Below are 26,238 nucleotides of genomic sequence, written 5' to 3' on the forward strand. Positions count from 1 at the left end.
GTGAATAAAACTGCACTCTGATTACAATGAAACAAACTGCGAGTGTTAAGTAGACGAACTTCTCTCGTTAATTCAATGACTCGAGCTTCATGCATTCATTGAATGCAACAGACTACATTAATTCATTCAACAAATGATACTTCAATCGTATATTCAATGAATGAAATGTGGCTCATTGATTCAATGACTGAAATGTGACACACTCATTTAAGGAATCCAACTGCATTCATTCAATGAATCAAACTGCACTCTGCAATGCATTGAAACAAACTGCAAATGTTATCTTAATGAGTAGAGTTTCTCTCATTAATTCAATATCTCAAGCTAGACTCATTCATTCAAAGACTGAGACTGCATTAATTCATTCTTAAATCAAACTCCAACTATGCAAACAATGAATCAAACGTAATTTATGGAGTCAATGAAACAAACGTAAATCATACATAAAACGAATGAAACTGCACTTATTTATTTACTAAAACAAGCTGTAGAGGTGATTTCAACGAGTCAAGCTTATCTCATTAATTCAATATCTCGACCTTAAGGCATACATTCAAAGAAAGAAACTGCGTTCATACTTTTATTGAATCAAACCGCAATTGTACGTTTGATAAATCAAACGTTTTCATTGATTCAAAGAAACAAACGGAACAATATTCATTTAATGCGTTTAACTGCATTCATTCATTCAGTGAATCAAACTGCACTCCGATTCAATGCAACAAAATGCGAGTGTCAAGTCAAATAAAAGAGCTTCTGTCGTTAATTCAATGACTCGAGTTTAATGCATTCATTGAATGAAATTAACTACTTTAATTCATTCAACAAATGAAACTTCAATCGAATATTCAGTGAATGGAACGTGGCTCATTGATTCAATGAAAGAAATGTGACACATTCATTTAAGGAATCCAACTGCATTCATTCAATGAATCAAACTGCACTCAGCAATGCATTGAAACCAGCTACAAATGTTAACTTAATGAGTAGAGCTTCTCTCATTAATTCAATATCTCAAGCTAAACTCATTCATTCAAAGACTGAAACTGCATTAATTCACTCCTAAGTCAAACTCCAATTATGCCAACAACGAATCAAATGTTATTTATGGAGTCAATGAAACAAACGTAAATCATACATTAAAGGAATCAAACTGCACTTACGTATTTACTAAAACAAGCTGTAGAGGTGATTTCAACGAGTCAAGCTTATCTCATTAACTCAATATCTCGACCTTAAGGCATTCATTCAAAGAAAGAAACTGTATTCATTCTTTTATTGAATCAAACCGCAATCGTATGTTTGATAAATCAAACACTCTCATTGATTCAAAGATACAAACTGAACAATATTCATTTTTTGAGCTCAACTGCATTCATTAGGTGAATAAAACTGTACTCTGATTACAGTGAAACAAACTGCGAGTGTTTAGTTAAGTAGTCGAGCTTCTCTTGTTAATTCAATGACTCGTGCTTCATGCATTCATTGAATGAAATTAACTACATTCATTCATTCAACAAATGAAACTTCAATCGAATATTCAGTGAATGGAACGTGACTCATTGATTCAATGAAAGAAATGTGACACATTCATTGAAGGAATCCAACTGCATTCATTCAATGAATCAAACTGCACTCAGCAATTCATTGAATGTACGACGGATGTTTCATTTATTAAATGAATGAAAGCAGTTTGTTTCATTGAATGAATGAATCAATCTCGTGTCATTGAATTAAAGAGGGAAGCTCTACTACTTGACTTAACGCTCGCAGTTTTTTTCATTAAATCAGTGAGTGCAGTTTGATTCATTGAATGAATGAATGCAGTTGAACTCATTAAATGACTTCGTTTAGGTTGTTTATTTGAATCAAATGAAAACGTTTGATTTATTGAATATACGATTGCGGTTTGATTCAATAAAAGAATGAAAGAAGTTTGTTTCTTTGCATGAATGCCTTGAGATCAAGATATTGAATTAATGAAAAAAGCTCTACTATTTGAATTAACATGTCCAGTTTGTTATAGTGAGTCAATGAGTGCAGATTGATACACTGAATGAATGAATGAATGCAGTTTGTTTCATTGAATGAATGCATTAAGCTAGTCATTGAATTAACGAGAGAAGCTCTACTACTTGACTTAACACTCACAAATTGTTTCATTGAATCAGCGAGTGCAGTTTGATGCATTGATTGAATGAATGCAGTTGAACGCATTTTATGGATATGTTCAGTTTGTTTCTTTGAATCAATGAAAACGTTTGATTTATCCAATGTACGATTGCGGTTTGATTCAATAAAAGAATGAATGCATTTTTTTTCTTTGAACATCTTGGGTAAATGAGATAAGCTCTGCTCATTGAATTCATCTGTGCAATTCTTTTTAGTAAGTAAAAAAGTGCAGTTTGATTCCTTTAATTTGATTCCTATATATCTGCGCATCTTGTCTTTCAAGGTGGAAGTGGTTGCGAGTTTGGAAAGTGCTGTCTCAGGAGCCTTGGTGAATTCCTGTCGTACATCTTATAGGTAGCACACACTGGTGGAAGGGATGAACATTTGTGGATGAAGTCCCAATCTAACAGACTGCTTTGTCCTGGATGGTGTTAAGCTTCTTGAGGTAAAGTACTGTTTGAGTTGCACAGCATTATATGAGTTAGTCCTGTTCAATTTCCAGTCAATAGTAACCCCTCAGTGCTGGTTATACCATTGATGTCAAGGGACAATGGATAGATCCTTCCCTTTTGGAGACAGTCATTGCCTGAAACTTATGGCGGCTGTCACTTGTCACTTCTTAGCTCAAGCCTCGCTGCGCTTGGACATAGACTGTTTCAGTACCTGAGGAGTTGTGAAAGGTGCTGAACATTTCATAATCATCTGCACAACATCCCAATTCTAACGTTATGATATAGAATCTGTTTCATCTTGTGTTTTGTGTGCATCTGTGTTTTGGATTAAGGGACTAGACTTCTAATTCTTGATTTTGTTCAAAGGTTAGACAGTCTTTTCCACATTAAACATGCCTGGTAAAAGCCTATTTTCTTCTAGATAGTAGTACAAAAGGGAATCAATTGACTATTTTGTTACTGAACAAAGAGTTGTACAAATGTGGCAAGCATTGCCTCACTATTTAAAAAAGGTGACAGGGAACTACAGACGGTTGAACCTGACATCAATGGCGGTAAGATGTTGGAGAGGATTATGAGAGACGATCTACATGCATTCAGAAAAGCAAAGGCTGACTAGGGTTAGGCTTTATGTGTGGGAATGTCATGTCTCACAAACATGATTGAGTTTTTTGAAGAGGTGAGCAGAAAGATAGATGAAGGCAGAGTGGTAGAGTCTTCAATAAAGTTCGGTATAGTAGACTGGTTAGTAAGGTTAGATCACTTGGGATTCAGAGAGAGCTAACCAATTGGATACAAAATTGGCTTGATGGTGGGAGACAGAGCGTTGGTGTTCAGACTGTGACCAGCATTTTTCCACAAGGATTGATTCTGGGTCCACTGTTATTCATCATTTATATAAATGATCTGGATAAGAATGTAGAAGGCATGGTTCGTACATTTGTGGATAACACCAAAATTGGTGGGATAGTGAACAGTGAATAAGGATATGTAAGAGTATCATGGTATCTTGATCAACCGGGTCAGTGGGCTGAGAAAAGGCAGATGGAACTGAATTTAGATAAATGTGAAATGTTGCATTTTAATAAGACAAAGCAGTGCAGGGCTGACATGGTTAACAATCGTTCTGGGGAGTGTTGTCGAACAGAGAGACATAGTTCATTGAATTGAAGATGCCGGTTTTGGACTGGGGTGTACAAAGTTAAAAATCACACAACACCAGGTTATAGTCCAACAGGTTTAATTGGAAGCACACTTGCTTTCGGAGCGACGCTCCTTCATCACCTGATGAAGGAGTGACTTTCCGAAAGCTGGTGTGCTTCCAATTAAATCTGTTGGACTATAACCTAGTGTTGTGTGATTTTTAACTTAGTTCCTTGAAAGTGGCATCACAGGTAGACAGGATGATGAAAAAGATGTTTGACACGCTTGCTTTCATCAGTCAGAGCACTGAGTACATGAGTTGGAACGTCACGTTACATCTGCAGAAGAGATTGGTAGAGCCACATTTGGAGTATTGCACACAATTCTGATCATCCTGCTGTAGGAAGGATATTTTCAATCTGGAAAGAGTGCAAAAAAGATTTGGAAGGACATTACGTAGACGTTTAACTTACGTTTAAGTTAGAAGGAGAGGCTGGATAGGCTGGGACATTTTTACCTAGAGTGTAGGAGGCTGAAGGGTGACCTTATAGATGCTTATAAAATCATGAGGGGCATCGATGAGGTGAATACCCAACATCCTTTCCTCAGGGTAAGGGAGTCCAAAATGAGAAAACATAGGTTTAAGGTTAAAAATCACACAACACCAGGTTATAATCCAACAGGTTTAATTGGAAGCACACTAGCTTAAGGTGAGAGAGCAAAGATTTAAAAGAGATTTAAGGGGCAACTTTTTCACATGGAGGATGGTGCATAAATGGAACGAGTGCCAGAGGAAGTAGTATAGAAGAGTACAATTGCAACATTTAATAGGCTTGAATAGGAAAAGTTTAGAGGGATATGGGCCAATTGCAGGTAAATGGGACTGGTTCAGTTTAGGATGCCTGGTCGACATTGTCAAGTTGGATTGAAGAGTCTGTTTCCATGCTGGATGACTCTAAATGGCCTGGCTAGTGGAACAGCAGGGTTTGATTCAAAAGGTGTGGTGCTGGAAAAGCACTGCCAGCCAGGCAGCATCTGAAGACCAGGAGAGTCGACATTTCAGACATAAGCCCTTCATCAGAAATGTTATGTTCAAAACGTCGACTCTTCTTCTACTTGGAAGCTGCCTGACTGGCTGTGCTTTTCCAGTACCACACCTTTGACTCATCTCCAGCATGTGCCGTCCTCATTTTTTCCCAGTGGGATTTGATGACCACTAATCTGCCATTTTTTGCACACTCACATAATCTATCTATATCTTTACAGACTCTCTACCTTTCCACGATAACTTAATTTCCTCCTTATTTTGGGATCACTGACAAAATTAGCAATCATAAAGACACTTCATTCATCTGAATCATTGATGGAGATTTTAAATATTGCAGGACGTAATGCTGATTCCTGTGGCACTCTTACTCGTGATAGTTTAGCAATCTGAGAACGAGCTATATACTCCCACTCTCTATTTTCTTAAAGGTAACCAAACTTATATCCATGTTAATATGTTACAACTGATTTGATGTTCTCATAACTTGTGGAACAATCTATGATGAGGCACATTGTCTAATGTTTTGGAAATCCATATAACTACATCTATTAGATCCTCTCTGTTCAGCATGGTTGCTACTTTATCAAATACTCAAATAGAATAGTTAAACGCAAACAAATAAATTGCTGGCAAATCTCAGTCGGTCTGGCAGTGTCTGTGGAGAGAAATCAAAATTAATGTTTTGGGTCCAATGATCTTTCCTCAGAACATTTTCAGTTTTTAGTTAATAGCGTCACAATACTAGTTCTTTTTACATGGTTTTACAACTCAATGCCCTTGGGTATTTTTTCAGACAGTGGGTAAGTGGCCAGCTTCCAACTAGGCTGGGTTTGGAAGATTTATTGGGGCCCTTTGTTTATCTCTAATTGATAGCACTTCAGGCTAAAAGCTTTCATGTCTTTAAAGACATCCAGTATAACCAAAGGGGAGTGGCCAGCTAGCTGCATAGCTAGCCTTTTAGAGTTTTTTATTCAGAACAGTTGCAGTAGGGGATGTGTGAAACAGGCTGCTGACCTCTCTGTCTCGAACCTCAAGCCTGTAATCCCTAGTTAGTTTCATTTTTATTGTTTATGCTAAGGGATGCGTACACTGGGTCTGTTGCAAGTATTTGTGGAACTTCATCATGAAGTCTGGTTTGGATAGGGTAAGTTATCCGTTATTCAGTTTTTGGTTGGAACATACAACATAGAAAAATACAGCACAGTACAGGCCCTTCGGCCCTCGATGTTGCGCCGACCAAAGCCTACCTAACCTACACTAGCACAATAACCTCCATATGCTTATCCAATGCCCGCTTAAATGACCATAAAGAGGGGGAGTCCACCACTGCTACTGGCAGGGCATTCCATGAACTCACAAGCCGCTGAGTAAAGAATCTGTTCTATACCTACCACCCCTTAATTTAAAGCTGTGTCCCCTAGTAACAGCTGACTCCATTAGCGGAAAAAGGTTCTCACTGTCAACCCTATCTAAACCCCTAATCATCTTGTACACCTCTATCAAATCTCTTCATAACCTTCTTTTCTCCAATGAGAACAGCCCCAAGTGCCTCAGCCTTTCCTCATACGATCATCCTACCATGCCAGGCAACATCCTGGTAAACCTCCTCTGCACTCGTTCCAATGCCTCCACATCCTTCCTATAGTATGGCGACCAAAACTGCACACAATACTCCAGATGAGGCTGCACCAGAATCTTATACAACTGCAACATGACCTCAGGATCCAGAACTCAATTCCTCTACCAATAAAGCCTAGTACATCATATGCCTTCTTCACAGCACTATTTATCTGGGTGGCAACTTTCAGAGATCTGTGTACATGGACACCAAGATCCCTCTGCTCAGCCACACTACCAAGTAGCCTACCATTAGCCCAGTAATCCATCTTCTTGTTACTCCTACCAAAGTGAATGACTTCACACTTAGCTACATTGAACTCCATTTGCCACCTTTCTGCCCAGCTCTGCAACTTATCTATATCCCGCTGTAACCTGCCACATCCTTCTTCGCTGTCCACAACTCCACCGACTTTCGTGTCATCCGTAAACTTGCTCACCCAGCTTTCAAGCCCCTCCTCTAGGTCATTTATAAAAATGATAAACAGCAATGGTCCCAAAACATTGTGGAACATTGCTAGTAACTGCAATCCAAGATGAACCTATACCATCAACTACTCTGTCTCCTTCCAGCCAGCCAATTCCTAATCCAAACCTCTAATGCACCCTCAATGCCATACCTCCGTAGTTTTTGCATTAGCCTGTCATGGGGTACCTTATCGAACGCCTTGCTAAAATCCATATACACCACATCGACTGCTTTACCCTTGTCCACTTCCTTGGTCACCTTCTCAAAGAACTCAATAAGGTTTGTGAGGCACGACCTGCCCTTCACAAAACCATGCTGACTATCCTTGATCACGTTATTCCTATCCAGATGTTCATAAATCCTATCCCTTACAATTCTCTCTAAGACTTTGCCCACAACAGAAGTGAGACTCACTGGCCTATAGTCACTAGGGCTATCCCTACTCCCCTTCTTGAACAAGGGGACCACATTCACTATCCTCCAGTCTTCTGGCACTATTCCCGTAGACAACGACGACATAAAAATTAAGGCCAATGTCTCCGCTATCTCGTCCCTCGCTTCCCAGAGGATCCTAGGATAAATGCCATCAGGCCCAGGGGACTTATCTATTTTCATCCTTTCCAGTATTCCCCAGACCTCTTCCCTACATACCTCAAGGCCATCCATTCTAATCACTTGAGACTCAATATTCACATCAGCAACAGTGTCCTGTTCCTGAGTGAATACTGATGAAAAGTATTGATTTAGTGTCTCTCCAATTTCCTCCACCTCCATGCATAACTTCCCACTACTATCCTTGACTGGACCGATACCCAACCTAGTCATCCTTTTATTCCTGACATACCTATAGAAAGCCATTGAGCTTTCCCTCATCCTATCAACCAAGGACTTTTCATGTCCCCTTCTCTCTGCTCTTAGCTCTCTCTTTAGATCCTTCCTGGCTACCTTATAACTCTCAATCGCCCCAACTGAACCTTCACGCCTCATCTTTACATAGGCCGCCCTCTTCCCTTTCACAAGGGATTCCAAATCCTTATTAAACCACGGCTCCCTCACAAGACCCTTTACTCCCTGCCTGACTGGTACATACTTATCAAGGACACCCAATAGCTGTTCCTTGAACAATCTCCACATATCATTTGTGTTCTTCCCTTGAAGCCTATTTTTCCAGTCCACGCATCCTAAGTCATGCCTCACCGCATCATAATTTCCCTGCCCCCAGCTATAACTCTTGCCCTGCTGTTCACACTTATCCCTCTCCATCACTAGAGTAAAAGTCACCGAGTTGTGGTCACTGTGCCCGAAGTGCGCACCTACCTCCAAGTCTAACACCTGGCCTGGTTCATTACCTAAAACCAAATCCAGTATAGCCTCACCTCTTGTTGGCCTGTCTACATATTGTGTCAGGAAACCCTCCTGCACACATTGGACAAACACCGACCCATCTAACGAACACGAGCTATAGCTTTCCCAGTCAATATCTGGGAAGTCAAAGTCCCCCATAACAACCACCCTGCTACTTTCACTCTTCTCCTGCATCATCCTCGCAATACTTTCCTCTACTTCTCTTGGACTATTAGGAGGCCTGTAGAAAACTCCTAACAGGGTGACCTTACCTTTCCTATTTCTAACCTCAGCCCAAACTACCTCAGATGGCAAGTCTTCCTCCATCGTCCTTTCCACCGCTGTAATACTATCCTTGACAAGCAATGCCACACCTCCCCCTCTTTTACCCCCATCTCTGACCCTACTAAAACAGTTAAATCCTGGAACCTGCAACAGCCATTCCTGTCCCTGTTCTACCCACGTCTCTGTAATGGCCACAACATCGAAGTCCCAGGTACCAACCCACGCTGCAAGTTCACCTACCTTATTTCTTATACTTCTGGCATTGAAGTATACACACTTCAACCCATCTTCCTGTTTACAGGCACCCTCCTTCGAGATCGATGCCTTGTTCCTAACCTCCCAAGACTCAAGGTCCTGTGCTCTAAAGCTACAGTCCAGGTTCCCATGCCCCTGCAGAGTTAGTTTAAACCCTCCCAAAGAGCACTAGCAAACCTCCCCCCAAGGATACTGGTGCCCCTCAGGTTCAGGTGTAGACCATCCTGTTTATAGAGGTCCCACCTTCCCCAGAAAGAACCCCAGTTGTCCAGAAATCGGAATCCCTCCCTCCTGCACCATCCCTGTAGCCACGCATTTAACTGTTTTCTCTCCCTATTCCTCGACTCTCTATCACGTGGCACGGGTAACAAACCAGAGACAACAACTCTGTTCGTTCTAGCTCTGAGCTTCGAACCTAGATCCCTGAAAGCCTGACTAACATCCTCACCCCTCTTCCTACCTATGTCATTGGTGCCAACGTGGACCACGAAATGGGGCTGCTCCCCCTCCTCCTTAAGGACCCAGAAAACACGATCAGAGACATCATGCACCCTTGCACCTGGGAGGCAACATACCAATCGTGAGTCTCTGTCGCCCCCACAAAACCGCCTATCTGTGCCCCTCACTATTGAGTCCCCAATAACTATCGCTCTACCTTTCTCCACCCTTCCCTTCTGAGCAACGGGGACAGGCTCCGTGCCAGAGGCCTGAACCTTGTTGCTTACCCCTGGTAAGTCATCCCACCCACAAGTATCCAAAACGGTATACTTGTTCTTGAGGGGAATGACAGCAGGGGTTCCCTGCACTGGCTACTTCCTCCCACTACCCCTCACTGTCACCCATCTCTCTATAACTTTCGGAGTAACTACTTCCCTAAAGCTCTGATCTATGACCACCTCCGCCTCCCGAATGATCCGCAGTTCATCCAACTCCAGCTCCAGTTCCCTAACACGGTCTTGGAGGAGCTGGAGGTGGGTGCACGTCTTGCAAGTGTAATCAGCAGGGACGCTAATGGCTTCCCTCACCTCATACATGTTGCAAGAGGAACTGCCTTCGCTCCATCCCTCTAAAAGGTAAACTTTAAAAACTAGATGTAAAGAAACAAACAAGCAAAATGCAGCACAAACAGAGATTGTGCATAAAAGAATCTTTATTTGTTTAGCAGAATGTGACAAGTGGAGTCCAACAGGAACTGTTCTGGAGCTTCAACTTTTTATAATTTACATCAATGACTTGGAAGTAAAATTTACAGATGACACAAAACAGGGTAGAAAGTATGTTGTGAAGAGAACGTAAGAAGGTTGTAAATAGGTATAGATAGGATGTATGAGTGGGCACAAGTCTGAAAGATAAATTACATTGTGAGAAAATATGAAACCTTTCATTTTGGCAGGAAGAATAAAAATGCAGAATTCCAATATGTAGAGGGATCTAAGTATTTGAGAGTGTAAGTCATAAGAAGTTAGTATGCCAGTACAGGCTTAATAAGACTAATGGCATGATACCCATTATCAGTGGGAGAGTTGAACATAAAAAGCAATGATAGCAGAAATCGCTGAAAATTTTCAGCAGGTTTGGCAGCATCTGAGGAGAGAAGTCAGAGTTAACGATTCAGGTCCAGTCCTGCTGGCAAACCTGCTGAGATTTTCCAGTGATTTCTGTTTTTGTTTCAGATATCCAGCATCTGCTATTCTTTCGGTTTCTGTAAAAGTAGCAATGTTATGCTTCAGTTCTGCAAGCCACTGGTGAAACTACGTTTTGAATATGGTTTTGGTCTCCTTATTTAAGGAATGATGTAAATACTTTGGAGGCAGTGCGGAAGTGGTTTACTAGATTGATGTCTGAAACTAAATGGGTTATTTTATGAGGAAGGGCTGGCCTTGTTTGTATTTGAGCTTGAAAGAATGAGGCATGACCTTATTGATGAATGTATGATCATGAACAGTCTGGACCAGGCGGGAGTGGAAATTTCATTTCCCCTTGTGGGTGAGTCCAGAACTAGGGGACTGTGTTTTAAAATTTGTGGTTGTCTTTTTAGGGCGGGGTTTCAGAGAGTTTTTTTTCTCAGAATATTCTGCTACTGAAGGCTCTGGAGATGGGTATCTTGAAGATGGAGGTAGACAGGTTCTTGTTTGATAAGGAATCAAAGATTATCAGGGATAGATGGGAAGATAGAATTCAAACACAAACAGATCAACCATAATCTGATTGAATGATGGAGCAAACTACGCGCCCAAATGGTCTACTTCTGCTCCTACTTCTGTCCAATCCTCTTTCCCACCACTAGTCTTAGTGCATATTTATAGTGTTTCTTTCAATTTAATACTATCCTTAATGTCCTCAGCCATGTATGATATCCCTTAAAAGGAACATTTCTTTATCTTTTTTGCAAATTTTAAATATCTCCTTAAAAACAAAATCCAGTGCAACTTACTTTTCACCCTTTTAAGCTAGGTTCCTAGTTCAGCCTAGTGAGCTCTGACTCTATATCCCTAGAGTTACTTTTATAGAACATGGAACAATACAGTACAAAACAGGCCCTTCAGCCCTCGATGTTGCACTGACCTGTGAACTATTCTCAGCTCGTCCTCCCTACACTATCCCACTATCTTATATGTCTCAATTAAGTCATCTCTCAACCTTCTTCTCTCTAACAAAAACAGCCTTGTGTCCCTCAGCCTTTCCTCATAAAACGTTCCATACATACCAGGCAGCATCTTGTAAATCTCCTCTGAACCCTTTCGAAAGCTTCCACATCCTTCCTATAATGCGGTGACCAGGAATGTATGAAATACACCGAGTGCAGCTGTACCAGGGTCAGGCAGCATGACCTCGTGGCTCTGAAACTTAATCCTTCTACAAATGAAAACTATCAAACCATATGCCGCCTTAACAACCCTAACAATCTGGGTGGAAACTTTCATGGATCTATGTACATGGAGACAGAGATCTCTGTGCTCATCTCATACTCTCTATTTCTGTTGTTCCTTCCAAAGTGAATCCCCTCACACTTTTCCATATAAAACTCCATTTGCCAGTCCTTATCCCAGCTCTGCAGGTTATTTATGTCCCTCTGTAACTTGCAGCATCCTTCAGTGCTATTCACAACTCCACTGACCTTAATGACCTGTTTTGAAATGCTGCAGTCTATGAGGTGAAGTTATATACTCAGGGCTTTTAGGGAGAGAATTCCAAGATTGTGACCCAGTGATACTGAAGGAATGGTTACATGGTTTCAAGTCAGGATGTGCCTTGCAGGGTAACTTGTAGGTAGTAATGTTCATTTGCTTCCCATATTCTTCTAGATGTTAGATCAATGGACAGTAGTGTCTAAAGAACCTTGATGAGTTGTTGCAGTGCATCTTATGGATGGTACTGAGTGCTGCCACTGTATGTAAATGGTGGATGGAGTGAATTTTGAAGTTGTTAGATGGGGTGTAATCAAGCAGGCTGCTTTATGAATTTAAGTGTGAATTTGGATCCGCACTCATCCAGGCAAGTGAGGAATATTTCATGACACTCTTGACTTAAGCACTGGAGATGGTAAATAGGCTTCAGGTGAGTTATTAAATGTAGAATTCCCAGCCTCGGACCTGTTTTTATTGCCATGGTATTTATACAGCTAGTCCAGTTCAGTTTCTAGTCACTGGTAACCCCCAGAATGTTGATATTAGAGAATTCATTGATGGTGATGCCCCTGGATGTCTAGGGATGATACTTGGATTCTCTCTTGTTAGAGAGTCTGGTTCATCCCAGGAATTTAAAAAATAGTGAACCTTACAGTAAGACTTGGATATTAACAGTGGAGAGGGGAGAATTTGGAATAGGCAACCTGGAATTTCGGATTTCTTTGACCGCTGTGAAATTTATTGCATCTGGTTGTGCCTTTCGGTCCTGGTAGATTTTCTTCTAGAATTCAAACTCATTGGTTGTCTTGTTTTCTGTGTAATGGATACAGAAAGCCACCGATCCAGGCAGATCTGTTTTACTACCCTGGGTGGAGAGGATCACATGACCAGTGGGGCCATTTGGAAGGTGAGAGGGGAATGGAGGGATTGATCCCTGGTAGAACATAGAACAGTACAGCACAGAACAGGCCCTTCAGCCCACGATATTGTGCCGACCATTGATCCTCATGTGAGGTAAACCTAATGTATGAACCCTCAAATTCCTGTGACCATATGGATGTCCAGCAGTCTCTTAAATATCCCTAATGATCTCACTTCCACAACTTCTGCTTGCAACGCATTCCCTCCTCTCACAACTCTCTGCGTAAAGAACCCGCCTCTGACATCCCTGCTATACTTTCCACCATACAGCTTAAAAATATGACCCCTCGTATTAACAGTTTCTGCCCTGGGAAAAAGTCTTTGGCTATCAACTCTATCTATGCCTCTAATTATCTTGTATACCTCAATTAGATCACCTCTCTTCCTTCTTTTTTCCAATGACAAAAGTCTGAGCTCAGTCAACCTCTCTTCATAAGATGAGCCCTCCATTCCAGGCAGCATCCTGGTAAACCTCCTCTGAACCCTCTCCAAAGCATCCACATCTTTCCTATAATAGGGCGACCAGAACTGGACACAGTATTCCAAGTACGGTCTAACCAAAGATTTATAGAGCTGCAACAAGATCTCACGGCTCTTAAACTCAATCCCTCGTTAATGATTGCCAAAACACCATATGCATTCTTAACAACCCTGACCACTTGGGTGGCAATTTTAAGGGATCTATGTACCTGCATACCAAGAATGTGCCAAGAATCCTGTCTTTAATCCTGTATTCAGCTTTCAAGTTCAACCTTCCAAAATGCATCACATTTATCCAGGTTGAACTCCATCTGCCATCTCTCAGCCCATCTCTGCATCCTGTCAATGTCACGCTGCAGCCTATAACAGTCCTCTATACTGTCAACGACACCTCCAACCTTTGTGTCATCTGCAAACTTGCTAACCCATGCCTCAATCTCCTCATCCAAGTCATTAATAAAAATTACAAAAGGTAGAGGCCCAAGAACAGACCCCTGTGGAACACCACTCTCCACTGACTTCCAGGCAGAATACTTTCCTGCCCACGACCACTCGCTACCTTCTGTCGACCAGCCAATTCTGTATCCAGACAGCTAAATTTCCCTGTATATTATTCCTCCTGATTTTCCGAACGAGCCTACCATGGGGAACAATATCAAATGCCTTGCTGAAGTGCACATCCACAGCTGAACCCTCATCAACTTGTCTAGTCACATCCTCAAAGAACTCAATAAGATTTGTGAGGCATGACCTGCTGACAGCATTTAATCAAGCAATGCTTGAGGTGATACTAGTGATGTGCTCCATCCTGTGAGTATCCAACCTCAGATTGTGAGATGGCTTCAATCCCTAAAACAAGGAGCTTTTTGAAAGGGGTTCTAATGGAGGCAATGCGATGCTTAGAGGGTATGATGGGTCCACTTCTGCTCCTCCTGGTTAACAAGTAAGCCAGAAAAGGCACCTTCACTTCAAAGGTATCCTCACCTCATTTCAGCTGTCAGGTATTCAAAGGAGCTTCCATGGTCCATTGTAAGATCATTATTGTCGGGTAAGTCAGAGGATGACAGCTTTATTTAAATACTTATAATCCACTTCCTGGAAACAGTTCAGCTGCCAACCTTCCATTATTATATCTGGAAGTGGGCAGGTTTTGAAAATCTTAACATCTTCTCTGAACCCAACAGCTATTTGGCATGGTATTACAGTAGAGCCTCCGTATCCACAGATTCAGTTTCCACTGTTTCAGTTATCCATGGTTTACTGCAGCCCGAAAATATTATATGGAACATTCCATAAATAACTCCAGGACTGTTGGGGAGGTAAATCTTCCATTTAAATGATAGGTTTTGCGACCATCCGTGGGTTCAGACATCCACGGTAGGTGTTGGAGCATATCACTTGCGGATATGGGGGTCACCCGTAGTTTCTCTTTAGCATTTAGCTGTGGGACAGAATGAGGGCAAGAAATTGCAACTCGACACAGCTTAAAGCTCACACAGATGCTATAAGCATTGGGTTACTAGTTTAGTGAATACTTTTTTTAAAATCATGTTACATTGTAAAGGCCATCTGAGCCTATATAATGTGACCTCTGAATTCCTATTTAAATGGACTCTATTCACATTCCCTCTTTGTTCCATCTTTGTGACAATTCACACTAAATTTACTACAATGTTCGTCAAAAAAGCCTTTGAATTACTTTAACGCATGAACATGATGCCTGACATTTCTTCAATCATTCCTAACACTTAAAATCTTTGATGATAATTTCATCCCAAATTTGTGTAGTAAACATCTATATTGTAAAATCTGATACAGTAAACATTTTCTCGTGGTAAAATACTGTTTTCACTTTTTTTTGTAATACATTTGTTTAAAAACGTATCCAAGTTTGCTGAGGACACTAAATTAAGTAGAAAAGCAAATTGTGCAGGAGATGTGGGGGCTCTGCGGAAATATTTAGATAGGTTAGTGAGTGGGCAAGGGTCCGGCAGGTGAAGTACAATGTTGGTAAATGTTAGGTTATCCACTTTGGAAGTGAAAATAGTAGGCCAGAGTATTATTTAAATGGTGAAAGATTGCAGCATGCTGTTATGCAAAGGGATTTAAGAGTGCTCGTACATGAATTCCTAAAGTTGATTTGTAGGTGCAGCAGGTAACCAGGAAGGCAAATGTAATATTGTTTTTCATTTTTAGATGGATTGAACTTAAAAGCAAGAAGGTTCTGCTGCAATTGCACAAAGTGTTGGTGAGGCTGCACCTGGAATATTGTGCACAGTTCTGGTCTCCTTACTTGAGAAAGTTATAAATCACAACACCATGTTATAGTCCAACAGATTTATTTGAAAGTACTAGCTTTTAGAGTTACTTGATGAAGGAGTAGCACTCTGAAAGCTAGTACTTCCAAATAAACCTGTTGGACTATAACCTGGTGTCGTGCAATTTTTAACTTTGTCCACCCCAGTCCAACAGCAGCACCTCCACATCATGGCTACTTGAGGAAGGATATACAGGCTTTGGAGGCAGTGCAGAGGAGGTTCACCAAGTTGATTCCAGAGTGTTATTTATGAGGAGAGGTTAGGTCACCTGGGACTGCACTCACTAGAATTTGAAAGAATGAGAGGGGACCTGATAGCAACACACAAAATTATTGATATATAAGATAGAGTCAGGCAAGTTGTTTCCACTGGTGGTGAGGGCTAGGACTAGGGGGTATGGTCTCAAGATTAGGAGGGTAGATTTAGGACGGAGATGAGGAGGAATTGCTTTTCCCAGAGAGTAGTGAGTCGATGGAATTCTCTGCCCAAGGAAGCAGTAGAGGTAGCTTCATTAAATATATTCAAGCCACAGTTGGATTTGTTTTGCATAGTAGGGGAGCTAAGGGTTATGGGGAAAATGCAGGTAGGCGGAGCTGAGACAATGGATAGATCAGCCAAGATCCAAATGAATGGTGGAGTAGGCTGGATGGGTCAAATGGCCTACTCCTGCTTCTATTATTATGAAACTATGAAAACATCTAGCTAAATACTATTTATTCAGTGAACATGAAATATAAGGCGTGGACCTGGCTTGTGACAGTTAAACCCATAGCCTTTAATTAATATGCTATCCAGAGAATTCTCGTGGAACTGGCAGGCAGCTGTATGGTACCTCACTTAGATCAATGTTTTCAACTTTAGTTTGAAAACAGAAAGGTGAAAAAGGATAAAAGTCAGACCAAAACCATTTTGTGAAATATTTATCCAGCAAAATTCCATGTCAGTTAAAAGTTTGACTTAATGTGTCATTCAAATGATGTTATATTTTTGTCTGGTTGGTAGTTGAATAGAATTTTTCTATTTCATTTAAGCCAAGTCAAAGGATTATAAAACTTAAATATTTTGTAAAAGGAGTATGTTGTCAAAGCTACTAGCTCACTTAGAATTGTTCAGCAAGTCAATTACAGATACAGTAGTTGCTTTGATTTGGGTCTTGCAAATGGGTGCTAATTAAGTGCAGTCGGCACTTTGCTATGAACAGCTGGAGGAACATATACACAGTCAAAGAGCCCTACAGCATGGAGACAGGCCCTTTGGCCCAAACTGGTCCATACTGACTAAAATGTCTGTCCATACTAACCTCATTTCCTTCTAATCTTTCATATCCTTGTATTTGACAAATGTTGTCTTTTAATGTTGTTAATGTACCTGCCTCAACCACTTCTGCTGGCAACTTATTCCATATGCACACTACCCTCTGTGTGAAAATGTTCCCTTTTATTCTTTCCACTCGAACATTAAACTGATGCCCTCTAGTCCTCAATTCTCCAACCCTAGGAAAAAGACTAAGTGCAATCACCCTATCCACCTCTATAAGGAACCTACTCAGTCTCCTACGCTCTAAAGAAAAAAAGTCCGTGCTTGGCCAACTCCCCCTATAACTCAGACAATTGAGTCCAGGCAACATCCTGGTAAATTTCTTCTGCACTCTTTTCAGATTAATAACATAATATAGATAAGTTGCAGAGCTGGGCAGAAAGGTGGCAAATGGAATTCAATGTAGCTAAGTGTGAAGTCATTCACTTTGGTAGGAGTAACAAGATGATGGATTACTGGGCTAATGGTAGGCTACTTGGTAGTGTGGATGAGCAGAGGGATCTTGGTGTCCATGTACACAGATCTCTGAAAGTTGCCACCCAGGTAAATAGTGCTGTGAGGAAGGCATATGGTGTACTGGGCTTTATTGGTAGAGGAATTGAGTTCCGGAGTCCTGAGGTCATGTTGCAACTGTATAAGACTCTGGTGCGGCCTCATCTGGAGTATTGTGTGCAGTTTTGGTCGCCATACTATAGGAAGGATGTGGAGGCATTGGAACGAGTGCAGAGGAGGTTTACCAGGATGTTGCCTGGAATGGTAGGAAAATCTTATGAGGAAAGGCTGAGGCACTTGGGGCTGTTCTCATTGGAGAAGAGAAGGTTTAGGGGAGATTTGATAGAGGTGTATAAGATGATTAGGGGTTTAGATAGGGTTGACACTGAGAACCTTTTACCGCTAATGGAGTCAGGTGTTACTAGGGGACACAGCTTTAAATTAAGGGGTGGTAGGTATAGGACAGATGTTAGGGGTAGATTCTTTACACAGCGGGTTGTGAGTTCATGGAATGCCCTGCCAGTAGCAGTGGTGAACTCTCCTTCTTTATGGTCATTTAAGCGGGCATTGGATGGGCATTTGGAAGTTATTGGGCTAGTGTAGGTTAGGTAGGATTCGGTCGGCGCAACATCGAGGGCCGAAGGGCCTGTACTGCGCTGTATCTTTCTATGTTCTATGTTCTATAACATCCTTCCTATAACAAGGTGCTGCTTCACCAATGCTGTGTATAACTACAACATAACTTCCCAACTTCTATACTCGATGCCCTGACTGATGAAGGCCAGCATGCCAAAAGCCTTCTTCACTGCCCTGTCTACCTGTGACTCAATGTTCAGAGATCTGTGACTCTGAACTCCAAGATCCCTCTGTTCCTTAAGGCCCCACCATTCACCATGAAATTCCTACTTTGATTTGACTTTCCAAAATGCAAGACCCCACACTTATTTACGTTAAACTCCGTTTGCCATTTCCCAGCCCACTTTCCCAGCTGATCAACGTCCTGCTGCAATTTCTGGTAAACTTCCTCTCTGTCCATGATGCCACCTATTTTACTATCATCTGCAAACTTACTAATCATGTCTTGTACATTCTCATCTAAGTCATTGATATAGATAACAAACAGTAATGGGCAGAGCACCGACCCCTGAGGCACTCCATTAGTCACAGGCCTCCAGTCTGATAAGTATCCTTCCACTATTACCCTTTGCTTTGAACCATCAAACCAATTTTGTAACAAATTTGCCAGCTCGCCTTGAATTCCATGCGATCTAACCTTCCACAGCAACCTCCCATGTGGCACCTTACTGAAATCCATATAGACTACAACTACCTCCCTGCCCTCATCAACCTTCATAGTCCCTTCATCAAAGAACTCTAACAAATTTGTGAGGCATGATCTCGTACTCATAAAGGTATGCTGATTACCCCTAATCAAGCCCTGTCTTTCCAAATGATTTACAAATGATTTGATTTGATTAGCCATTTGTCAGGACATACAGGCTATGTACCTGCATTGTGTTGGTAGTGAAACTCATTTACAATGCTGCTTCGTTGTGTGAAAGGCAGAGCATCTTTGAACTGATGGAAACACCCTGTTAGTAAAAAAATCAATCTCATTGCCATTGCTTGCTTACACCTGCTGTTCAAACGATCAAATAGCTTCAGCAACATCAAACTTTTTCTCATCAATATTCAAACAATTATATTGTTTAACTCAATGTTTTCTGTAAATGCTGCAACTATTACAATTTAATATTGTGCATTTCCCAGAATTTACTAAAGTATTATTGGCTGCCAATGAAAAAAAGCAAAAGAAAAAGTGCTGAAGATCAGAATTCATTTGGAGATTGCTGTTGAAAAAGATAGGTTCATGAGGCAAAAGCGAATAAAGATGCAGCAACTCCTTTTATGTCATGTCCATATCTGTCCTTATCCCAGGACTCAGATATATAGAACTTGACACCTACAAATGATATTTGAGATTCTTTCACAAGAAAAGATTATCACTGAGATATATAGAAAAACATAGAACATAGAAAAATACAGCGCAGTACAGGCCCTTCGGCCCTCGATGTTGCGCCGACCAAAGCCCAATAACCTCCATATGCTTATCCAATGCCCGCTTAAATGACCATAAAGAGGGAGAGTCCACCACTGCTACTGGCAGGGCATTCCATGAACTCACAAGCCGCTGAGTAAAGAATCTACCCTAACATCTGTCCTATACCAACCACCCCTTAATTTAAAGCTATGTCCCCTAGTAACACCTGACTCCATTAGTGGTAAAAGGTTCTCACTGTCAACCCTATCTAAACCCCTAATCATCTTGTACAAATCTCTTCATAACCTTCTTTTCTCCAATGAGACCAGCCCCAAGTGCCTCAGCCTTTCCTCATACGATCTTCCTACCATGCCAGGCAACATCCTGGTAAACCTCCTCTGCACTCGTTCCAATGCCTCCACATCCTTCCTATAGTATGGCGACCAAAACTGCACACAATACTCCAGATGAGGCCACACCAGAGTCTTATACAACTGCAACATGACCTCAGGATCCGGAACTCAATTCCTCTACCAATAAAGCCCAGTACATCATATGCCTTCTTCACAGCACTATTTATCTGGGTGGCAACTTTCAGAGATCTGTGTACATGGACACCAAGATCCCTCTGCTCATCCACACTACCAAGTAGCCTACCATTAGCCCAGTAATCCATCTTCTTGTTACTCCTACCAAAGTGAATGACTTCACACTTAGCTACATTGAACTCCATTTGCCACCTTTCTGCCCAGCTCTGCAACTTATCTATATCCCGCTGTAACCTGCCACATCCTTCTTCGCTGTCCACAACTCCACCGACTTTTGTGTCATCCGTAAACTTGCTCACCCAGCTTTCAAGCCCCTCCTCTAGGTCATTTATAAAAATGACAAACAGCAATGGTCCCAAAACAGATCCTTGCGGAACACCGAGATATGTCAGAGCCTGCAGATGGCCCAAATTTTGTCGTCAGTAGCAACAAATGCAAGTCCTTAGGTATGATTACAGCTGCCAAAAGACCTTTTGTGTGTCTTTGAATAGAAACTTACTTAGAGTCAGATATCCAAACCAACGTGTCACCCTTAAAAGGGATCAAGGAATTGTGTGAACTGAGCAAGTAACTTCAACAAGCAATGTGTTGCTTGAACTAATCAAGTTGAATAATCCTCACTGACGTATGCAATGTCTAAATAAGGAAGACTTACTTTATAATCACGAACTGAAAGTTAAATAAATATCATTAAAAAAGAGATGGAAAGAGATAAAGAGGCAGATAGTAAACAATATTTTGTTTTCTTCAAGAAAGGACAGCAGCAATTGGTATTTCTCATTTAAGGAATTTCTCATTAAAGGAATTTCTCATTCCTTGAAATCAGAAGGAATGAGGCTTCACATTTGTAAAAATCAATTCTCCATGTGAAAAGGGTTACATAAGAATAACCATGTTGTTAAAAATTCATTTGCATTTGAATGGGGAAGCAGTAGTCTTTTCTACTATAACTGAGTAATTAATGACTGACAATAGCAATATTTATTGCAATGTCATGTCAGGCAATAGCATGTCAAAGCATGTAGAAGAGCATGACATTCAACAGATACTTTCAGAAAATTCAGATTTTACTGTGCATGAGTGGACATTAAATACTGCTGTCTGATTTAATGCTCATATCCTCAGCACAGTTATTCTTAGCACTAAATGTGTTAGAATATCTCAGATTGCAACAGCTGGTTCTGTAGTTGGGATGATTAGTAGGACATTATGTTTTAATGCTGTTGGATCCTTCTGACATTCTTTCATTTTAATTATTTCTTCAGCAAACAAAGACTCATAAGTTTCAAAAGATCCTCAGTAATAGTCCATTTCGATAAATTGAGCAATTTGAAGAATTTAGTATGATGGAAGGTAAAGACAGCTCAAAAATGCTCATAAACACTGTATTGTCTTCCCTATCCTTTAGTTTATATGGCTTTAGTCAGAATTACCAGACTTGTGAGACAATCTGTGGATTCGTCTGACATTCAAGAACAGTTGTGAGATAATGTGTTATTGTTGGAGAAGCGATCCTTATGAAACATTAAACCAAGACCCTATCTGTGTGTATTCAAATAGTTGTGGTGGCTATTAAGCATCCCATGATGAAATTCCAAGAAAAGCATGTTTCCTGAACAACATTTGTTGTTGAATATCATGAGTAGAAATTGGATATTTGTTATATTTCTGTCACTGAGTTTTGCATCATTTAAAACCACTGTCAAATTTGCCTATGAACTTCTAAAAAACATGCTAGTGCAGTAAGAGCTAAAGCCATATCCAAGAAATATTAAAGGAAGAACTGCCATTAAAATATATTAACTCGTTAACACATGTTGAGTCAAGTGAGACAGGTGGTGAAGGGCATTTGAATCCAAGCTAATTTTAAACAGCTGACAAACGTAAAAGTCCTTTTGCAGGAGGATTGAAGCAATTATAAATTCAAGATAAATGTTAACCTTGGAAAAATTCATGCAAAACCGCAGATCTAAAAATCAAAAGAGTGCGCATGTCAGGAGTAAGATGAGGAGGTGTACCAGAACTTTGATACGTGAACTTAATTCATCAGGCATACCAACCACTTAATCCAACCAATTATGCACTTTACAGAGCTGTAGCTCTGGACAAGCTAATGGCAATGTATAGATGTCCAGGGGACAATGATACTTCATTGGCTTTAAAGTATTTGCTATAGGACCCTTAAACACTGAACCACCATGCCACTCAAGAGATTCCCTCTTTTAAGAGACGTGTGGCTAGCATTGAAATCAGAGTACAGAGCTACAGCAGAATATTTCAATGGTTACACAGATCAGATCTTGCTAGATTTTCTGAGTCCTGAAACATTACTCTTATTATTCAAGCTTTTCTGCTTACAAACTATTACTTTTTAGTCAACAAATTTCACAAGGAAATTGCCTTCTCAGGCATTCCAAAGCTCACAGACAATGCAAATCTTACTTTATAGAGCGCATTGACCCCACCAACATTTCTGAGCCCACCACTACTAACCCTTAGCTAAAAAGTCTTTGTAATTCTGCCATCAACTTACATCTCTAAGCAGTCAGAGAATGTTTCAAACTCAACTTATGCAATAATTATTTTTGTGTCATTAGAAGTGATATACTTGTTTATTAATATGATTTTCTGTGAAGATAAATTCAGATTAGATTCCCCACAGTATGGAAATATGCCCTTTGGCCCAACAAGTCCACACTGACCCTCCAAACAGTGACCCACCAGACCCATTCCCCTACCTCACCCTATATTTGCCCATGACTAATGCACCTAACCCTATGGGCAATTTAGCATGGCTGACTCACCTGACCTGCATATCTTTGGATTGTGGGAGAAAACCGGAGCACCCGTAGGAAACCAACGCAGACACGGGGAGAATGTGCAAACTCCACACAGACAGTTGCCCAAGGTGAGAATCAAACCTGGGTCCCTGGCACTGTGAGGCAGCGGTACTAACCACTGAGCTGCCACACCGCCGAAAGCCCAAAAAACCCAACTTTCTTGAGGAAGAGAATTTCAGAATCCTTAGCTGCATAGAAACACAATACAAAATATTTTTTCAAATTCAGAAGCATATTAATATCAAAAAGACCTTTTCTAAAAAAAACGTTGTAGCCATAACAAATATCCCTTACTAATGAGATGGCCAATTGGTTAGATTAGATTAGACTTACAGTGTGGAAACAGGCCCTTCGGCCCAACAAGTCCACACCGACCCGCTGAAGCGAAACCCACCCATACCCCTACATTTACCACTTGCCTAACACTACGGGCAATTTAGCTTGGCCAATTCACCTGACCCGCACATCTTTGGACTGTGGGAGGAAACTGGAGCACCCGGAGGAAACCCACGCTGTGGTTATAGCTGTTGAGCTGTCGACAACTGACAGTTAAAGTGTTACAAATTTAGGTACACACTTCTTTTAAATTTCATTTAAAAAATAAACAAAGACCCAACATCCCAAAGAAACTACTATATTCTCTGGTCTCAGGCTCCTACCAGTCTTCATTGAGAGTACACTTATCAAACTTACAGACAAAACTGAGTGGCCAATTTTCTCCCTTCCCTCTTCAGAATGTAGTGACTCCTCAGTGCAGCACAATTCCGTGGTTGTTGGCTTTCAAACATGCTTCATCCATTGTCCCTTATTTCTGAATGATCCTTGATGATGAGTGTCATCAGACCATTTAACAGGGTAAGAGCGAAGCCTATCATATTCTCACTGACATTCCTGCATGTCCACGTCGAGCAGAGATTGCTCAATAGCACTATGTAGAATAAACACAGACTAATTTTGCTTCTAGTTGAATAGAGACACTCAGGCCAACTGTAATTATCTCTAAATTTCACTTTTACTGATAAGTGCTAACAGCACAGTAATGGGACCAAAACAGAGATTTCCAAAGTATGTACCATACAGGTGTTCAGTGGGTAGACTTCATGAAATGTAAGATGTAAGAGCAGAAGTAGACCATTCAGCCCATCAAGTCTGCTCCATCTTTCAATGAGCATACTGGCTGGTCTGATAATTCTCAACTTCACTTTCCCACCTTTTCCCCATTGTCCTTGATTCCCTTACTGATCAGAAATCTGTCTATTTCAACCCTGAATATACTTAATGACCCAGCTCAACATCCCCTGTGGTAAAGAATTCCAGATGGACTACCTCTGAGAGAAGAAACCCATCTCCATCTCTGTCTCAAATGTGCAGCCCCTTGTTCTGAGATTATGGTCTGTAAAAGAAACGTAACACATTCATTTCAGGAATCCAACTGCACGGAATGAACGATTGCAGTTTAATTCACGAATGAAGTAGTGCAGTTTTCAGTCTTTGAACACTTACAGTTTGTTTCATTGAATTGGTGAGTGCTGTTTGATTCATTGAATTCAGTTGGATTCCTCAAATAAATGTGTTACGTTTCTTTCCGTGAATCAATGAGTAAAGGTTCCTTCATTGAACGTACAATTGAAGTTTTATTTATTGAATGATGAATGCAGTTTATTTCACTGAATGACTGCAATAAACTCGAGACATTGAATGAACGAATGCAGTTTGATTTCAGAAGGAATTAGTGCGGTTTTCATTCTTTGAATGAATGAGTTAAGCTTCATAAATTGAATGAATTGGAGAATTTCTACTCACTGAATTAACACCTGCAGTTTGTTTTATTGAATTGGTGAGTGCTGCTTGATTCATTGAATTCAGTGGGATTCCTAAAACAAATTTGTTACGTTTCTTTCAGTGAATCACTGAGTAACGTTTCCTTCATTGAATGTACAATTGAAGTTTTATTTATTGAATGATGAATGCAGTTTGTTTCATTGCATGACTGCATTAAGCTCGAGACATTGAATGAACGAATGCAGTTTGATTTCAGAAGAAATTAGTGCAGTTTTCAGTCTTTGAATGAATGAGTTAAGCTTGATAAATTGAGTGAATTGGAGAATTTCTGCTCATTGAATTAACAATTGCAGTTTGGTTCAGTGAATTGGTGAGTGCTGTTTGTTTCTTTGAATGGAATGCAGTTGGATTCCTTAAATGAATGTGTTAAATTTGTTTCTTTGAATCAATGAAAACTTTTGTTTTATTGAATGTACGATTGAATTTTGATTCACTTAGAAAATGATGTAATTTGTTTCTTTGAAAGAATGCCTTAGATTGAGATATTGAATTAATCAGATGCACTCTACTCATTGAATTAACATCTGCAGTTTGTTTCAGTGAATGTTTCAGTGCAGTTTGATACACTGAATGAATGAATGAATGAATGCAGTTTGGTTTAGTAAATAAATGTTTAATTCCTTTAATGTATGATTTACCTTTGTTTCATTGAATTCATAAATAACGTTTGATTGAAAGCGTGATTGACATTTTATTCATTGAATGAATGAATGCAGTTTGATTCAAGAATGAATTAATGTAGTTTTCCCTCCTTGAAAGAATGAGTTACGATTTAGACATTGAATGAATTGTAGAATTTCTATTCATTGAATTAACACTTGCAGTTGGTTGTATTTAATTGCTGAGTGTTTTTTGATTCATTGGATGAATGCAGTGGGATTCCTCAATTGAATGTGTTACGTTTCTTTCATTGAATGAGTGAGCAACATTTCATTCATTGAATGTACGATTAAAATTTCATTTATTAAAGGAATGGATGCAGTTTATTTCATTGAATGACTGCATTGAGCTCGAGACATTGAATTAACGAGAGAAGCTCTACTACTTGAATTAGCGCTCACAGTTAGTTTCATTGAATCAGTGAGTGCAGTTTGATTCATTCAGCGAATGTAGTTGGTTTCTTTGAATGAATGCGTTAAGATCGAGATATTGAATTAATGGGATACGCTCTACCCATTCGATTAACGTACACTCTGTTTCAGTGAATGTATGAGTGCAGATTGATACACTGAATGAACGAATAAATGAATGTGGTTTGTTTTAGTAAATAAATGAGGGCGGTTTGATTCCTTTCATGGATGATTTACGTTTGTTTCTTTGAATCCATAAATAACGTATGATTCATTGAGTGCATGATTGAAGTTTCATTCTTTGAATGAACGAATACAGTTTGATTCAAGAATGAATTCATGCAGTTTTCAGTCTTTGAATGAATGAGTTCAGCTTGATAATTTGAATCAATTGTTGTATTTTTACTCATTGAATTAACACTTGCAGTTTGTTTCAGTGAATTGGTGAGTGCTGTT

The sequence above is a fragment of the Hemiscyllium ocellatum genome, chromosome 44, assembly GCF_020745735.1.
Source record: "Hemiscyllium ocellatum isolate sHemOce1 chromosome 44, sHemOce1.pat.X.cur, whole genome shotgun sequence".
Classification (NCBI taxonomy): domain Eukaryota; kingdom Metazoa; phylum Chordata; class Chondrichthyes; order Orectolobiformes; family Hemiscylliidae; genus Hemiscyllium; species Hemiscyllium ocellatum.